Consider the following 16,792-nt stretch of genomic DNA (forward strand, 5'->3'; position numbering starts at 1 on the left):
CCAAGCTGCTTGCCTATTGTCGAGTAGCTCATCCCAGCCTTGTGCAGGTCTACAGTTTTGTCCCTGGTGTCCTTAGACAGCTCTCTGGTCTTGGCCATGGTGGAGAGGTTGCAGTCTGACTGTTTGAGGTGTCTTTTATACAGTTAACCAGTTCAAACAGGTGCCATTAATACAGATAACGAGTGGAGGATAGATAAGCTTCCTAAAGAAGAAGTAACAGGGCTGTGAAAGCCAGAATTCTTGCTGGTTGGTAGGTGTCCAAATATTTATTTTCCGCAAGCATATAAAAATAAATTGTTTAAAAATCATACAATGTGATTTCCGGAATTTTTTGTTCTGACTCTAACTGTGAGAGACAAAGTATTCCTATGATGGAAATTACAGACCTCTCTCATTTTTTAAAGTGCAACAACTTGCACAATCGGTGGCTGTCCAAATACTTTTTTGCCCCACTGTGGTGTATGTGTGTATATACAGTCAGGTGCATAAATATTGGGACATTGACAGAATTTTCATATTTTGGCCTCTATTCACCACCACGATGGCTTTGAAATAAAACATACAAGATGAGCTTTAACTGCAGACTTTCAGGTTTAATTTGAGGATAATTACATCCAAATCAGGTGAACGGTGTAGGAATTACAACGGTTTCTATATGTGCCTCCCACTTTTTAAGGGGCCAAAAGTAATGGGACAAACTAAACAATCCTAAATCTAACTGTCACTTTTTAATACTTTGTTGCAAATCCTTTGCAGGCAATTACAGCCTGAAGTCTGGAATGCATAGATATCACCAGACGCTGGGTTTCATCCCTGGTGATGCTCTGTCAGGCCTCTACTGCAAATGTCTTCAGTTCCTGCTTGTTCTTGGGGCATTTTCCCTTCAGTTTTGTCTTCATCAAGTGAAATGCATGCTCAATCGGATTCAGGTCAGGGGATTGCCTTGGCCATTGCATAACATTCCACTTTTTAGCCTTAAAAAACTCTTTGGTTGCTTTTGCAGTATGCTTCAGGTCATTGTCCATCTGCACTGTGAAGCGCCGTCCAATGAGTTCTGAAGCATTTGACTGAATATGAGCATATAATACTGCCCGAAACACTTCAGAATTCATTCTGCTGCAGTCACATCATCAATAAATACAAGGGAACCAGTTCCATTGGCAGCCATACATGCCCACACCATGACACTACCACCACCATGCTTCACTGATGAGGTGGTACGTTTTGGATCATGAGCAGTACCTTTCCTTCTCCATACTCTTCTCTTCCCATCACTCTGGTACAAGTTGATATTTGTCTCATCTGTCCATAGGATGTTGCTCCAGAACTGTAATGGCTTTTTTAGATGTTGTTTGGCAAACTCTAATCTGGTCTTCCTGTTTTTGAGGCTCACCAATGGTTTACATCTTGTGATGAACCCTCTATGTTCACTCTTGTGAAGTCTTCTGTTGATTGTTGACTTGGACACATATACACCTACCTCCTGAAGAGTGTTCTTGATTTGGCCAACTGTTGTGAAGGGGTTTTTCTTCACCAGGGAAATAATTCTTCTGTTATCCACCACAGTTGTTTTCCGTGGTCTTCCGGGTCTTTTGGTGTTGCTGAGCTCTCCGGTGCGTTCTTTCTTTTTAAGAATGTTCCAAACAGTTGATTTGGCCACACCTAATGTTTTTGCTATCTCTCTGATGGGTTTGTTTTGATTTTTCAGCCTAATGATGGCTTGCTTCACTGATAGTGACAGCTCTTTGGATCTCATATTGAGAGTCGACAGCAACTGATTCCAAATGCAAATGTCACACCTAGAATCAACTCCAGACCTTTTACCTGCTTAATTTATAATGAAATAACGAGGGAATAGCCCACACCTGTCCATGAAATAGCTTTTGAGTTGATAGTCCCATTACTTTTGGCCCCTTAAAAAGTGGGAGGCACATATAGAAACCATTGTAATTCCTATACCGTTCATCTGATTTGGATGTAATTACCCTCAAATTAAATCTGAAAGTCTGCAGTTAAAGCACATCTTGTTTGTTTCATTTCAAAGCCATTGTGGCGGTGAATAGAGGCCAAAATATGAAAATTCTGTCAATGTCCCAATATTTATGCACCTGACTGTATATGTGTGTGTGTGTGTGCGTGTATATATATATATATATATATATATATATATATATAGCACTAATCCACGGCACTCGCCATTCCTAGATATGGGGTGCATCATGGTATGTGACCACATTGTTTAAACAGAAATCACAGGGGCTCTGCACTCACCATAATAACGAACAGTAATAATAATGAACAGTGGGGTTTTGGTTCATGAATTGATCAATGCATTTAAGCTTGCAGCCCCCGACAAGGGACCCCACTTTACTGCAAGTCCCTACTCTATTGCTCAGAATTATAACATGGAAATAGCGATCACATTAGTGTTAAACTCAGGTTGTGCTATCAAGGTTTAAAGCTCACAGCAACTTTGCTTTTAAACGTGACCTAGCACACCTTTTAAACGTGTCACCTAGCACACCTTTGCAAAGCACCTAGGAGTTCAGCTGACACAAGCTAGATTAAACAGGTTAAAAGGGGTACATGAGAAAATGTGATCACAAAATGATTAATTCAAAAAATTAATCAGATAAACAAAAATCACTAAGTTACGGCACTCACCATTCCTAGATTTGGAGTACAGCATGGTATGCAAAGGTGTGCTAGGTGGCTGTCTCACGTTTAAAAGCAAAGTTGCTGTGAGTTTTAAACCTTGATAGCATACCCTGAGTTTAACACTAATGTGATAGCTATTTCCATGTTATAATTCTGAGCAATAGAGTAGGGACTTGCAGTGGGGTCCCTTGGCGGGGGCTGCAAGCTTAAATGCATTGATCAATTCATGAACCAAAACCCCACTGTTCATTATTATTATTATTATTATTGTTGCTAGTATGGTGAGTGCAGAGCCCATTTATATATATATATATTCGTGCGTTATGAGTTGCGTTACACAGGGCGCATGAGAGCCGTCAACTATTGTTCAACTCGGCTAGTGCCCGGTGTCTTTTTCGCCATAAATGCATCTTATGTGCAATCCAATGCGAATAAGGCGGACAAGCAGGCTTTCCTGATTACTTTGATATGCGGCATGTGTATGTTCTGTGTACGGCCGAGTCTGTAAAACATTGCAATGTAATGTGGGTTGGAGAACAGCTGCTGACACTGTAATGTAGCATTTCGTATAGATACAGCTGCAGTTGCACACAGAACATACACGTGCCGCATATCATTTTCGTTCTCAAAGTCTGCTTGTGTGTCTTATTCACACTGCATAGTGAGTAAGACACATTTGCTGTGAAAGTGATGCATGAAAATTCACTCAACATGACAAAACTGATATGAGACTAGGCGCGACTAGAAGGGCTGTTTAACGCGACTGCAGCAACGACGATGGCGGGGACAGGATGGAGGTGGGATGATGTCAGAGGCCATGCTACGCAGCCCCACGCCAGCCCGCCCGCCCCTTCAACAGCCTCGCCTGCCCGACCGCTGCCAGCGAAGGTGAGCAGGGCCGGCGGTGAGCTACCTGGGCTGCAATGTTGCAAATCAGTGTCATTGAACAGTTCACTGACTGCTCACTGAGGCGGCGAATTGGCAATTAACACACTGGAGACAGAGCACAGTTTGGTACACTACCACCGGACTCTGCGCTGCCTGCTATGTGGTGGTGTCACTACCGCTGAATGGCGTGAGTCGGTGCCCTGCCCTGGCTCAACTGGCTGCTACAAGGCTGAGTCAGTGAGACCGTCCTGCTGCCAGCAGCCTGCCTAAGCTTGAGAGTCGGAGTGTGCTGTGCTGAGTGCTGCTGAGTGACTATCTAGTGCTGCCTTCTGGACTCTGGAATGGACTTTGGAGGAGGAGGCATCCATGAATGTTTTTTCTTTCTTACTGTGGTGCTGCTGGGCTTTGCTGGGTGGGCCATGAAATGAAACTTCTATTTTACCTGTGGTGGGTTAGGTTGAGTGGGGGGTAGTTCTATTTTTCCTATGGGACTTGGCATTGATGTCTGAATTATGTTACTTTCCTTTGGTGGTGGGGTTATATTTTTCATGTGGGGCTGGGCATTGATGTCTGATTTAGGTTGTATTATTTCTGTGGGACGCTGGGGCTGGGGGCCCTACAAGTCTTATTTTTTTTCCTGTGGGCCTGGGCTTTTGGGCTAGAAGCACAGGACCACAGGAAAATGCATAAAGCTTTTATACCCCCTCACACCACAGGAATAAAATAACATTCATTTTTTTTCTAAGAAAAGGTAAAGAATCCTGGGATTAAAAAAATTAGGCAGCATTGGCTTCTATATAATTTTTTCTAGCACCCTGCATCTGTCACAACCCGTGCAGTTCCTCTTTCCTGCTTGGGGTGTTGCTCTCTGCTCTGGTGCTTCTAGCACACTCTGGTCTGTATCTCAGCAGTTTGTTGCATCAGCTGAGTGTGCTAGAAAGCACTAGAGCAGAGGTGCCTAAACCTAACCCACTTTTCCTGCACCCTAAACCTAACCCTCACGGGGGGGGGGGCCTAACCATAACCTACCTCCGGGGGTGCCTAATCCTAACCTCCCCCCCTCCCCCCCGCGGCTAACGCTAAGGAAGCCCAGGACTTACCTCATTCGGGCTTTTGTCCTTCGGCGTTCTGGCATCGGGATTCAGATAGGCGTCGTTATTTTGACGAAGTCTCCCATCGGGCTTCTCGTGTCGGGATACCGACGACATTTAGTCCTCCGGTCTATAAACTGCATCCCTATATATCTACACTCTGTACAGAGTCTGTGTATGTGACATGACGCTTCAATTCTGTTGGCATTATGTGCCATGGCTTTTACAATCTGGACCTGTAATATGCTAGAAGCTGTTTTGCTTGAGAGCAGACTCTTTCTAAATCCTTGTATTGTGGAATAATCTCTTGCAGTCATCAGGTTAACGTGAGTATACGTGTCTACAACATTAATAGCAGATGATTATATGCAAACACTGCCAGTGGATTCCTTCAAAGGATCGCCATCATTTCTCTTTGTTGCTGTGCAAACAGAACAGGTTTTACAAACAACCAAGGATAATAGGAATAATGACTCTAAAAATAGAAAGGATTTACTACCTACACTCAAAAGACTAACTTCACCATTAAAGCTGCAAGAACATTTTGATGGTTTCCAGTTCTGTAACTTAAAAAAATAAAAATAACTTTGCTTCAGTAACCATGAAGCCATGTGCACAGAGCTTTTATTTATGTCCATCTCTTCCACGTTCTGTGCCCCCCTATTGGAGAGCAACACAAATAGACCCAGATTGCTGTATGTGGTAGCATATATAGACCATGATATCCCACAGTGGGCAGTACTGTCCCCTTATTGAGCTGTTGGGGGCAGATTGGAATTTGAATAATAAGTTGATACTTTTTTCCAGACCATCTGGATAGCTAAGTACCAGAACTACCATTGAGCAAACCTAGGTTACCTATAATGCCAATGGTTTAGGAGTGTCTAAAATATAGAACAAATTACATATGTCATTCATCAATTTGTTTTCATGCCACCACACGGAGCACTGACATGAAGGAGAAGCTGACAGCACCATCTTCATCTGCTGGCTGCTACTTATTGATGTCTGATACATAGAGGGAGCGGCGCTTGGGTTTTACGTCACAGCTAAGTGCCATACTTCAAGTTCCAGAAGGATGCTGCCTGCTACGGTGATCAGTGTGGGTGGGGCACAGCATGAGGCGGGGGTCGGTCCTGTAAGCTCTAATGGGGCAGAGACTAATATTAAATGATTGTATTTTCTATACAGTGCTGCGCATATGGTGGCTCTATATGATTTATTATCTCTAAGGAGACATGTCCTGGCATTATAGGGACTGATGATAGAACAGGAATAGAAAAACATATGTTCTGCTTTCCCCCATTCTTACAATATCAGCCTCTGTACAGCACCCGTGTGCACTGTTCTGAGTCTATATCAAGGTCAGTCATCACTATACCAATGTCCTCTCCTGTTTTAAAGTCGTAATTGAGAGAAGGTAGATAAGCAAACGGGGTGTGTTCGTGGCCTAAGGCAGACCTATCAAATACCGGTTTTATTGGTCCTAATTGACAGGGTTACAGAAGACCCATGTTTAGCTCACCTGGAGTATGAAGAGGCCATTATATTATTAACTAGTAAAGGGTCTCCGCATACTGTATGTCGAGTCACCTCAGTCTGCCTGCCCCCCTCTTTCATTTACACTGCCCCGCCCCCCGCCTTGACTGTGGCTTGCAGCTCCCCTCGTTCCGCCCCAGCTCCCATACTTACCCCATTCCTGGTGGCCAGCCGGAATCCTCTACTTCTGCCTCGCTAGGGATAGACCTTACAGAATTATTATATGGACAGTACTTTAACCATATTCATATCCCTGTTGATATTATTATAGATTTATAAGACTTATTTATTTGTTTTACTGAACATCTGATATGAAGTGATACCAGATGATTCATATTTCCAGGTGCCAAGGGAAATTTTTTAGGTGAATGGAATTTTTGCCCCTTGAGCAAATTATAGGTTCTTATTTTGATTATAGTATTTCCCACATATAAATTATAGTCCGAAAAGTTTATCATCAGATATTGTAATCTTACCTTTATGAAATTATAATCCCTCAGTCTAAAGATTGACTACACATACTTGCACACACAGTGATAAATGCATCTTCCAGAGTTATTAGTAACTTATTTCTTTTCCTCGTGGCAATTTTTTTTTTAATAGACCCTCTATTTGTTCATAGAGATTGAAACAGTACTGTCCTTAAAAGCAAGCATGCCCCCGGATGTGTTCTGTCTGTGTCCAGAGTATAACTGTCAGTTAAGGTTTCAGTAAGGATTGGGATATCCGAGTACTTTGCCTGATAGTGCTTTCCAGCATGTCACAGTTGGCGTATATATGGTTATTATTTCTCCTATTCCCTAAGGAAGATTTATATGGGAAAAGAGATTCTAGGCACATGAACCGCAGAGCTGAGCCAGTTGTTGATGAACTCTGTGTTGTTTTTTTTTTTTTTTTTTCAAATAACATTTAAGTCCCTGCCCACCAAAATGATACGACAATTAACCGAAAGACTAAAGATGACTATAAATACTGTCTTGAAATGGAAGCTTGTATTTATTAGCTCGTCTCCAAGTGATGCAGGTTATTGACCATTAAAGTTATGATGAGTGAATGTTTAAAAATTAAATAGCCATGTTATTGGAACGGAGCTTCTCACACAATGGTTACCAGTGACGACAATAATAATAAAAAAAACAACAACATTATGTAGTTTGCATTCTGGTTATCCTCACATTTAAAGAAGTACTTCTAACTAAACTACAGGGCTAAGGGTGGGCAATAAGCTGCCCACCAGCTGTTGTTGAACTATAATTCCCAGCATGCTATGCAGCAGTTTTTGCATGGCCAAATAGCAAAACTGTGGCAGGGCATGCTGGGATGTGTAGTTCTACAACAGCTGGGGGGGCGCTTATTGTCCGCCCATTAAATGGCATTCAGCAGGATATATAACCTTTAAACACTGAAACCTATTGTAGTGCTAAAGAAAAATTGACCGACTTCTATTTATTTATTTATTAACAATTACAGTATATATAGTGCCGGTATATTTCATGCTTTACAATGGATCATCTGTACTTTTGTTTATTTTCTACTGTAGCACACGTATTTCACTTCTATACTGCTATGCATGCCTTTCACCATTTCATGCATGTTGGATATTTACTATAAATTTATTTTTCACTATTTTAATAGGTTAACATTGTCATTTTGACCAGAATCACATGGTACAATTGAAGCTGGCTTGTCTGAGAACTCTCTTCCTGTTAACTTTGTCTTCACAATTTGCATCCATTGCACACTGTAAATGTATGTGCATCTCTATATATAATCACCTAGGGGTCAAAGTTGTACGAGATCATGTAGAGGGGTGTGGTATAAGAGATAGACAGTAATTAGTTAGACAATGTCTAGATAGACACCAGGTATTAGACAGGGAAAAAAGTTAGACACAAACAAAAGTCAGACACATTAAAGTTAGACATGTAAAAAGGTCGACAGGTACAAAAGGTTGACAGGGTCAAAAGTTCAACATGAAAATGGTCGACAATTAATTTTTTTTGCATTTTAGCACTAACCTTCACCCTAACCCTCCCTTTGGTACCTAACCCTAACTGTCTGGGTAAGTGCCTAACCCTTACTGTGGGCGTAAGTGCCTAACCCTCCAGTAAGTACCTAACCCTAAAAAAAAAAAAGTGTCAACCATTTTTGTTCGATCTATTTCTTGTCGAACTTTTGACCCTGACGATCTTTTGTACCTGTCAAACTTTTTACATGTCTAAAGCTGCCCACACATAGCTATATTTTACCCGGTCTGGCCGATTCCGATGCGTTGGAATGACAGATTGTGTCAAATATGGCCAAATCCTGAGTAAATCATGAGTCCCCACTCACAATCACGATGCATTGTGCGTCCCCGCTGGTCGCATATCGCATCGGCAGATCTGACAATCTAGGAGGCGATTGACTGTGAAAGTCTGGATGCAGGAGAGATCGTATGAAGATTGGACACCAAATTGTGTGCAGAGCTGCCAGGGAGAGTTTCAAGGGAAATCGTACACAAATCGTGCACATCGGTATGTGTGTGGGCACCTTAACTTTTGTCTGTGTCGAACTTTTATCCTTGTCTAACTATACATCTGGTATCTATCTAGACATTGTCTAACTAATTACTGTCTGTCTATAGTCCGGAACCCATGCAGATCACTTCTGGCATTGGTGAGGACTGTCGATGTGGTTGCAAGGTGACACAGGCTGAAGACCGTAATATACTGACCACATGTCTAATAATGCTCAGATTTATGTTTTAACATGGTATCTGTCATTGCTGCAAAACTTGGCCTATTTTTATTATTATGTCACATAAAGTATTGAGATTCAATTGCTAGCACCGGCGGCTGTCAGTACTGGGTGCCCTATGGAAAAATTCAATTGTGGCTCTGTTCAGGTGCAAACAGGCGCTGGCATTTCTGCTCGCCCCCTCTTCAGGCTCATTTGTTGCCGCATTGGGCTGAAAGACTAAGATGGGGGAAAAATATAAACGATGAATCAACCGGCTGCCCGTCAGGCCGAGACCCAGCAAGTTGGTAAGTGTTCTGCACAAACGATATGTACATACACACTTACCAATCGGCTGCCTGATATGCCTGGCCATAGAAACCAGATGTGACGTCAATGTCGCTGGTTCCTGTAACCAGCGTTTGGGTTGGTTGGGCGTAAATACACACAGGCAAATTTGCACGATATATCTTTCAGATATATTGCATCAGCTATGCTGCAATATATCTGTGAATGACGGTTGGGGACAATATATCGATTGTTAGTTTTATGAATTATTTATTGTCTAGTGCAGGCCTGGGAAACGTGGCTCTCCAGCTGTTGTGAAACTACAAATCCCAGCATGCTTTACTAGCTGATCAGTGGGAGGGTATGCTGAGACTTGGTAGTTTCACAACAGCTGGAGAGCCAGAGGTTGGCCAGGCCTGGTCTAGTGTGTACCTGTACCCAGCATAACAAATACTTTTCAATAAACATAATATCCTGAACTAGATGAGAAATAATCATTTCCGCCAGTACCATGCACGCAGTGAACTAACCATGAACTTTTACTGTGAATATAAATTCCTGACAATCGGCTATTTATTTCCAAAAATGTCTTTTATGGCAAACCATGGATATTGTTTTTTGTTTGGGTTTATTGACTATTAATATATCTGTTTACAGAGTATTCATAATAAACTATGACCATTTAGCCCAAGTATTTGCATGCTGAAGGCTGACTCTTTGTTATTACTGAATACTGTTTTAAAAAAAAAAAAAAAAGTATGTATCCAAATAGATTTTGGAGTATTGAAGGAAGTGGAGTCAAGGTCACCAGTTTGACTGCTTTAAACTAGTACAATGGCCATGATAGCCTGGCCTGAATGCTTGCCTGCATAACCTCACTTGGAAGCACAGACTCTTGCATGATGTTATTCTGGCAATTATAGTCTGTGAACCAAAACTGAGGCTGGGTACACACTATGACAACTGATCTGTCAGTGGACCGATCCACTGTCAGAGTGGGGGATTGATGGGCTATACACACTTATCTGGGCTGACATCACAACTGGGTGGGCATGTAAAGTTGACCGCCCAGTTGAGATGTCCGTGTCGGAGGTCCCTGCAGCCAATGTAAGTGCGGTCAGCAGGTCGCCGTACACATGGGCTAACCTCCTATGTCTGTGAAAGATATTGTTCACAGACATATCAGGTGTACATAACCACCTGTACACTCGCAATATATCGCTCGTCGATAGAACAAGCTATATTTCGCCAAGTGGGTACCCAGCATAAGTTATATCATGGGCTCAATACACCTTAAATTAGTAAACTAATATTATAAATATCTAATCCACAACGTTAGCATGAACAGCTGGGCCGGAAATGGGGAAAATATGTCTTCAAATACAATTGAAAGGATTGTAGACTTTAAATATAAAAAAACATTTTCATGATATCTCACCAACCACATAGTAAGGTTTAAGAATGTGGATAATTGCAGGTTTTCAATTGTTTAATACCCATTTTCCAATAAAAACCCAGGTCTGATTGTGTTTTCGGACATGGTTCCAACCCAGGTCAGAACACGTTTACACCTTCGATCCAGGTTATTCCTGGTTCAGCCCTGTTCACACTGAACCCGGATCTGCCCTGCTAAACTTGTGAGGTCATAAAAAATGGGTCGCGACTGCTCCACAGCCACCATTCAGCTAATTTTAGGCATGACCCAGGTCGGATAACCCGGGTTGCGCCATATACATTGCACCATTACCCAGGTCCATCCTGGGTCCAACCCTGGTAGCTTCCTGGGTTGGATTCCCAGGTCACTTAACCGGGTTATTTTTCAGCGACCTTTTTACACTGAGCTGCGACCTAGGAAACCCAGCAATAACCTGGGTTATTGCAGCAGTGGAAAAGGCGTATAAGAATACAATATGGCTCATCATATTAATACACTTCAGACACTTGCATCCATTGTGTATGAAATGTATTTTATGTGCAACAAATGCTATTAACATGTGCACAGTGCTACTTACACCCATGCGCAATGGTTAACAAGCTCTCAATCTGCGTAAATATCAGCGGTACATCCATGTCTGAGTCAAGCCCAGTGTTTGCATGACATGTCAGTTTCCTAGTTCAGCTTTCCCTAACTGAATGTTATTTAATGTGTAATTATCACAGTTCTAACCTCACATTATATTACATCGTTACTGGCAAGGGGGTGCAGTTCGCACCCGGGTGTCACCCGCTGGGGGGTGACGCCAAAGTGCCGACGACTCCTCAGTGACAGGAACCAGATGATACACTGCAGCACTCTGCTCCTGACACAGAATGGGAGCCATCACTGCACACAGATTAGTCCCCGGGGGCAGTCCGCATCTCCGGGACCCCCGGAGCCACTCAAATGGGGGTTTGTGTCGCGAGGCTATGTCCCTACCCTGAAGGCCAACACCCCCTATTTGCCAACGCACCGGGTGTCACCACGGGGAGGTACGCCACTGTACCATTAATAAAGGAATTTGTAATAGATTGAAAAAGACATGGCCCACTACTACAGTAATTGCTATGGTGTGCCACTGAGAACTATAGCCCAACCATTTCCTATTTACTAGACTAATATGTTCAACAGTTTTCTTTTTGTTTGCAATAGCTAAAAATATTAAATCTATTACACTTATCAATATGCAATGTGAATCCGGCCTCCTTGGAAAAACGACACATTTTGGTATTCCTGGTTGGTGCCTCAGTCAAGCTCAGCAGCCTATAACTTCCTGGTTTACTTTATTGGTATTACATCTGCTTTCTGTCAGTCTTGTGGCACTGTCCTGGTTATGAGAGTGTTCACAAATACAGCAAGTAGTGTCCTCTCAATCACCCAATGTAGTTGCTTTAGCGCATGGTGGATGCCACCTGGCCAGGTCCTGTAGCTATAGCTCCATCTGTGGTAGACAAGTAACAGATAGTATGTCTGCTTAGGTTAGTGCCGCACAACCTATTCTGTGGAAATGTTTTTGTCTTTTGTAAATTCGGTTGTAAATACTTACTAACAATTTCTTCTTCTGTTACACTGGTTGCCTTTTATTCCTTGAAATAATGTTGGTATGTGTTTGCAACAGTATTATTTAAAATAAACTCTTCTGATTTGTACTGTGCTTTTATGAGTAAAGGGGCCTATCCATTTGCCGACTTTCTGCACGATGCGACCAAAACCAGGAGGTTTAGGTCGGAACGTGCACAAAGTCTGCTAGTGGATAGCCGGCAAGGACCAGCGATTCGCGTGTACGCTGGGTCCTTGCCGACCCCGACTATCTATCGAACATGCCGGTCAACCTGACGACGGTCGTCAGGTTCGGCATGTTAATAGATAGGGAGATTGGGCTGCTGCACTGAAGACGTTCAGTGAACGTCTTTCAGTGCGATGCCCGCACCTCAGCGTCATGAAAGTCTAAATGCTGGACGTTCAGACTTTCATGTCTTTAAATGGATAGGCCCCTTGACACCGTTCCAAGTCTCCAAGCTTCAGTGGTTTAATGGAACTGATTAAACATTTCCCCTAAGATTATGTAACTCCTCTACAGAACATTTTATTGAAACTCAAGTCAAATGTTATCATAGTGTATTCTGTTCATTATCAGATCAGTGATGGACAACCTGATATCTTGGGCCACATGCAAAGCCTGCTAACATTCCAAAAAAAAGTCTGAACATTACTATTGATTTCCAGAATTAAACAACCTCGGAATGGCCACATCACTTATCCTCCCTATGATCTTTACTTGTGTGCCCTCAGATCCACCCATGTACTCCAAATCACCCTCACATGCCCCTCAGACCTACCCACAGGTCTCTTACACCTCTCTCCGATGCAACAGCATGTCACATAGCCCTCTTCATACTGCACAAGCAAGGTCTTGTAGATAGACATGTAGTATTACTATGTTTGTGTGTTTTATCTAGTAACTACCTTTAAAAACTGTACCCAGTAAAGGCTCTCAGGCTAGTGTGGAACTACAATTTTGCTGGAACTTGTTCATCCACAGCACAGAGAGTGCTACAGATTGCCTACAGAACCTCTACATTAGAAATTATCTACAGAATCATTTCTAATTTAAATCACAAATTACTGTTGCAACCGTACAAACTTTAAAATGTTCCCCACTTTTTTTTTATTTTAACTTTTCAGTTCTGTCCTACTTGCAGAGAAAGAGCACACTGACCTCCCTACTCCTCATTTCGTATGCTGCGTAATGCACAGGAGGTCATGTGACAGAAGCCAAAAGCTCCAGTCATATTCCCTGCTTTAGAACAAAGTTATGGTGCATACACACGGTCAGATCTGTCAGATAAACGATTTGAACGATTTCAGACAGTATTAAAACGAATGAAATCGTCAAAATCTGACTGCAAATAGAGACTATGTCGGATATCGTTATCTGACATGCGGGAACGCGCATCACACATTGTTGCAGGCTCACGTGTGAGATTTCCTTTTAGATAAGAATGATTGACTGATTTTTAAAATCGTTATTGTTCATATGTGACAACAAATCTGACCGTGTGTATGCACCATTAGATTGGCAGCAGCCAGCAGAACTCCCTTTGTATTTAGTTCGTCTCTACAAGCAAAAGTTTTTTGCCTTTTATTAAAAACAGTCTGGCTTTGCTAGAGCCACTAGTTGTCATTGTGTCTATTTTGATCTGGATATTTAAAGTTACATATTTTCAGTGAATGGAGGCAGATGTGAGCCATTGGCAGGTGTACAAGCATTATTTTTGTTTTGAAGAAAGATTCTATACAAACTTATTTTTACAGGTCACTGCTATAGATACAGTGAATGAAACTTTTTGTGTTCTGGCATTGGACTTTGTTTAGTAGTTACATGTTAAGTGTATATGTCTGTCTTGAAACTTTATTCACAAAGATCGATTAACCAGAATGTTTTCAATTTATTGCCAAGACCTATAATATAAGAAGTGTACCAAGCAATCAAGGATACTATTAAAGGCAAAATATACCCGATTTAATATATATTTTTTTTATTTCTATGTATGTTTTTTCTTTTGCTTCTGCAGTCATATAACCATGGGTTGTTTTATAAAGCAAGCTCAAATTCACAGTATGTTTGTGGATTCAATTGATTGAGAGCTGCACTATTGCTCTACCAATGTTATATAATATGGTTTTGCTAAAAGTATACATCTTGTTCTTCAGATTCTGTTAAGCTGGGTACACTTTAGACGACCTGTGTACCCAGCCGGCCCACAATGCGACGGACAACATATCGTGTGGTCCGTACACACCACACAGTCTGGTGAATGACCGCATCCAAATGCATGGGATCGTTCATCAAATTGACAGATTGAGCAGCATGTACGCTCGATCTGTCGTTGACCCATCACGAGCACACATGGTCCACCACCATACACACTTGCCATTGTGGACGATATGTTGGGCCAATCCGCCGGGTCGGCAGACATATCGTCTAATATAAACCCACCTTTAGACTTTATTTTATATATCAAATTACAGATTACCACTCTGTATCTTCGATGCATTGGGTGGTTGGTTTTCCAGATTTGGGACAAATGCCTAAAATTGACTAGCCTGGCATTGCCCTCCTTTATAGATTGCTAAGCAGTTCTCCCCATAGTAACTAAACATGGAAAACACTCAGTGATCAGGTTTGTGTGTAGGACATTATAGAGTTTTTTGTATTATTTATTTTTTCAAAATCATAGTATAAGTAGTACCACATTTGTTGTTGGCATTAAATAAAAACTGTGACCTTCCGTGGACTATTTTTTTCTACCTTTCGGTAGTTAAAAATAGATATGGGACATCTTGGCATGGAATCGGTATGATTTACCGCAGAACCCATGCCTGTCGGTTGGAATCCCGACAGCGGCATTCTGGCAGAGGAGGATATCCCGATCGCCCAAGGTAATTATCGTCTAACCTAATTCTACCCCCCTCAGTGCCTAACCCTAATTCCCCCTCCTAAGTGCCTAAACCTAACCCCCCCTTCCCCGCTGCCTAAACCTAAGTCCCCTGGGGGGTGCCTAACTCCAAGTCCCCCCCGGGGGTGCTTAACGCTAACCCCCCCTTCCCCTAGCCTAAACCTAACCTCCCGGGGGGGTGCCTAACTCTAAATCCCCCCCGGGAACCCTAAACCTAAGCCTCCCCCGCGACTAACTGCGCTCGGCACGCGGCGTCCCTTTGATTGGGATGCTGGGCGCCGGTCTCCCAGCATCGGTAAGATGACAGGCCTCTAGATTTAGACGACTGTCATTTAACCCTCGCCGGGATTAAGCAGTCGGGAAGCCAGCTGTCTTGATTAGGTCCACCGGCTTCCCGACTGCATACCCTTGGCATATATTCTCACTATGATATCGGTAAGCATTTGCTGTATACGTATCGTGCATATGTTACTTGTCTGTCCTGCAGCTGCTGTCGCAGTCAATAGACCATCCATAGTGAGTCATTTGCCTACAGCTGGGCCCTCTACAACATCCCTACCTGCTTATACAGTCTGGTTTGATCAGAGTTACAGTATTTTTCAGTACTCTGTTCAAACTTACTGAAGTTTCTTTAACCACAAAAACGGCCAGGAGCTATGACATTTTTGCATTTGTTGATTTTATTTTATATTCAAAGTAATTATTGTAACTGTACAACCTTTAAAGTATAATGTAATGGTTGTAACATAAATCCAAGCAATTAGATATTACAGTACAAATTGTTGCTACTTAAATGAAACTGTTCTCATCTTTTGTAGAGCTTCTCCATTAACGGGAAAACTGTATAATTTTGCCTTGTCTACTTAGTTTCATCTCTTAAGAAGATGATTGATTTTTGTATCCTCTGTATGTCTTAAGCAACCTCAGGGATAATCCCTTCAAAACTTGTTCTGGTTCTGTTTGGCTCTCTTTACACTTCATTCCTGCTCATTACTAGGACGATACAGCAAGCAACTTGAATTCAAGTCCCATTAATACTCTGCAGTATTAGGGTTACACTGAAGTCCTCGCTTCATCAATATCATACTCATATTTGCTTGAACGCTTATGTCAGATAGTCCTAAACGTTTGAGTATTCCCGTCCCTCTAAATCATACTTTTTACTGATTATATGTACTGTATACACATTTATCTTAATGTAATTACTATTAGGTGCTTTTGTGTATCAAACCATTCATACACTCTGTGGGTAAGGTATGTGCAAGCACATGGAATAGTTATGTAGATGAAAATGCTATTATTTATTTACATTTACTTATATAGTGCCAGCATAGTCTGGTTTGTTTTACAAATGGGATTTGGAATGCCTGGGACTTAAGCTGATATGTAGACAAAATGTTGTCCGATCTGGCAGTGTGTATGCACTACCAACGACCAAGCGCGCTTACTGACTACCCCATGCAGCTGGTGCCGACGTGTCGGGCACCGGATTGTGTAATGTGTACTGCCCGTCCAATATGTCGGCCCGTCGGCGGTGGGGTCGTCCACTGCATTGCTGGGTACACACATCGTTAAGTGTGTACCCAACTTTAAGGTTTTCGCAAAATAAATAAGTAAACATATGAAACGTTTTCACTTGCACGAACATACTCTGAAAATAATTAGAAACTGAT

General features: G+C 42.1%; 1 protein-coding gene across 2 annotated transcripts in view; it reads left to right on the forward strand.

Moving 5' to 3' along the window:
• GRK3 (G protein-coupled receptor kinase 3) overlaps positions 1-16,792 on the forward strand; it is a 278,817-nt gene that overhangs the window by 110,620 nt on the left and 151,405 nt on the right. The gene's annotated exons all lie outside the window — the stretch shown is intronic.

This window comes from Taudactylus pleione, unplaced genomic scaffold (genome assembly GCF_031769625.1).
Source record: "Taudactylus pleione unplaced genomic scaffold, aTauple2 ptg000078l, whole genome shotgun sequence".
NCBI lineage: Eukaryota > Metazoa > Chordata > Amphibia > Anura > Myobatrachidae > Taudactylus > Taudactylus pleione.